This window comes from Schistocerca cancellata, chromosome 10 (genome assembly GCF_023864275.1).
Source record: "Schistocerca cancellata isolate TAMUIC-IGC-003103 chromosome 10, iqSchCanc2.1, whole genome shotgun sequence".
Taxonomy (NCBI): Eukaryota; Metazoa; Arthropoda; class Insecta; order Orthoptera; family Acrididae; genus Schistocerca; species Schistocerca cancellata.
This window is the reverse complement of record NC_064635.1, coordinates 24,426,062-24,428,280: the sequence shown is the minus strand read 5'-3', so window position 1 is coordinate 24,428,280 and position 2,219 is coordinate 24,426,062. Positions and strand designations below refer to the sequence as shown.

Here is a 2,219-nt window from a genome sequence, read left to right as displayed (position 1 = left end):
ATTATTAGCCGCCGTTAACAGAATTCTAAATGGGCACCGAAGACGTCGACGAGATACTGCGTCAGTAAAACGACACGATCAACAGTTGCTCGCCGGTCTTTGTGACCGAGCGGTGGTAGGCGCTTCAGTCTGGAACCACGCGGCTGCTACGGTCGCATGCCTCGGTCATGGATGTGTGTGATGTCCTTAGGTTAGTTAGGTTTACGTAGTTCTAAGTCTAGGGGACTGATGAGCTCAGATGTTAAGTCCCATAGTGCTTACAGCCATTTGAACCATTTTTGAACAGTTACTTGCAGCAGTTCCAATTGAATCTGAGCAAGCAGCTCGTGTGCACTGGCCTTCAGATAGGGTAGAGAGCGAACGTGTCCCCTGAAAACGCCCCCTTTTAGATATCCCGAGAGCCGAAAGTCACATGTTTCCGATCAGGCGATCTTGCAGGTCATGCCCCTGGAAGAACTGAGGAGATAAGACGTTCGTGGAAGGTCGAATTAAGCAGATTATTCATTGGGCGACGACGTGAGGTGTTCCCCCTTCTTGCATGGAAACAGTTGCTCTCTACCAGAGCGGGACTCAAATGCCGTACAAGGAGATCTCGATAATGTGCACGGTACACACGACAGGCCCTCTGGGAGTATTGTCTTCAAAGAGGAACGTACCGACAATAAAGGTGCTTGTGAATGCACACACCACACATCCACAGACGGCGAGTGCAGTGGCTCTTCGTGCGCAACAAGCGGTTTAACAGTACCCCAAATTCCGCTATTTTGGGTTTTCAGTGCACCCTGTAGTGTAAAATGTGCCTCGTCACTCAATAGAGTATTAAACTAAAACCAAACTCCTCCCGAACAGGCCATTCAGGCTCAACGGTACCGACCGGCCGCCGTGTCATCCTCAGGCTATAGGCGTCACTGGATGCGGATATGGAGGGGCATGTGGTCAGCACACTGCTCTCTCGACCGTGTGCCAGTTTCCGAGACCGGAGCCGCTACTTCCCAGTCAAGTAGCTCCTCAGTTCGCCGCACAAGGGGTGAGTACACCCCGCTTCCCAACAGCACTCGGCAGACCGGATGGTCACCCATCCAAGTGCTAGCCCAGCCCGACAGCGCTTAACTTCGGTGATATGATGGGAACCGGTGTTACCACTGCGGCAAAGCCGTTGGCCCCATAGAATATTTCCCGGCCACATATCAATGTAGGTGAAAATGCGGTCAGTAATGTTTCAGATTTCGAGGTAGAATGGGATAGGAATGATGATGGAAATAGGATCACATTTGAGGAAGTGGAAAAAATGGTCAATAGATTGCAGTGCAATAAAGCGGCTGGGGTGGATGAAATTAAGTCGGAACTCATCAAATACAGTGGAATGTCAGGTCTTCAATGGCTACACAGGATAATTGAAATGGCCTGGGAGTCGGGACAGGTTCCATCAGACTGGAGTAAAGCAGTAATCACACCAATCTTTAAACATGGAAACAGAAAAGATTGTAACAACTACAGAGGTATCTCTTTAATCAGCGTTGTGGGTAAAATCTTCTCAGGTATTGTTGAAAAGAAAGTGCGAGTATTAGTTGAGGACCAAATGGATGAAAATCACTGTGGGTTTAGGCCTCTTAGAGGTTGTCAGGACCAGATCTTTAGCTTACGGCAAATAATGGAGAAGTGTTATGAGTGGAACAGGGAATTGTATCTATGCTTTATAGATCTAGAAAAGGCATATGACCGGGTCTCTAGGAGGAAGTTATTGTCTGTTCTACAAGATTATGGAATAGGAGGCAAACTTTTGCAAGCAATTAAAGGTCTTTACATGGATAGTCAGGCTGCAGTTAGAGTTGACGGTAATTTGAGTTCATGGTTCAGAGTAGTTTCAGGGGTAAGACAAGGCTGCAACCTGTCTCCACTGTTGTTCATATTATTTATGGATCATATGTTGAAAACAATAGACTGGCTGGGTGAGATTAAGATATGTGAACACAAAATAAGCAGTCTTGCATATGCGGATGACTTAGTTGTGATGGCAGATTCGATTGAAAGCTTGCAAAGTAATATTTCAGAGCTAGATCAGAAATGTAAGGACTATGGTATGAAGATTAGCATCTCCAAAACGAAAGTAATGTCAGTGGGAAAGAAATATAAACGGATTGAGTGCCAAATAGGAGGAACAAAGTTAGAACAGGTGGACGGTTTCAAGTACTTAGGATGCATATTCTCACAGGATGGCA

At 46.4% G+C, this 2,219-nt stretch overlaps 1 pseudogene; it reads right to left on the bottom strand.

The window, feature by feature from the left end:
* Window positions 1–1,043: 1,043 nt before the first annotated feature.
* LOC126106978 (5S ribosomal RNA) lies at window positions 1,044–1,161 on the bottom strand (annotated as a pseudogene).
* Window positions 1,162–2,219: the final 1,058 nt, after the last annotated feature.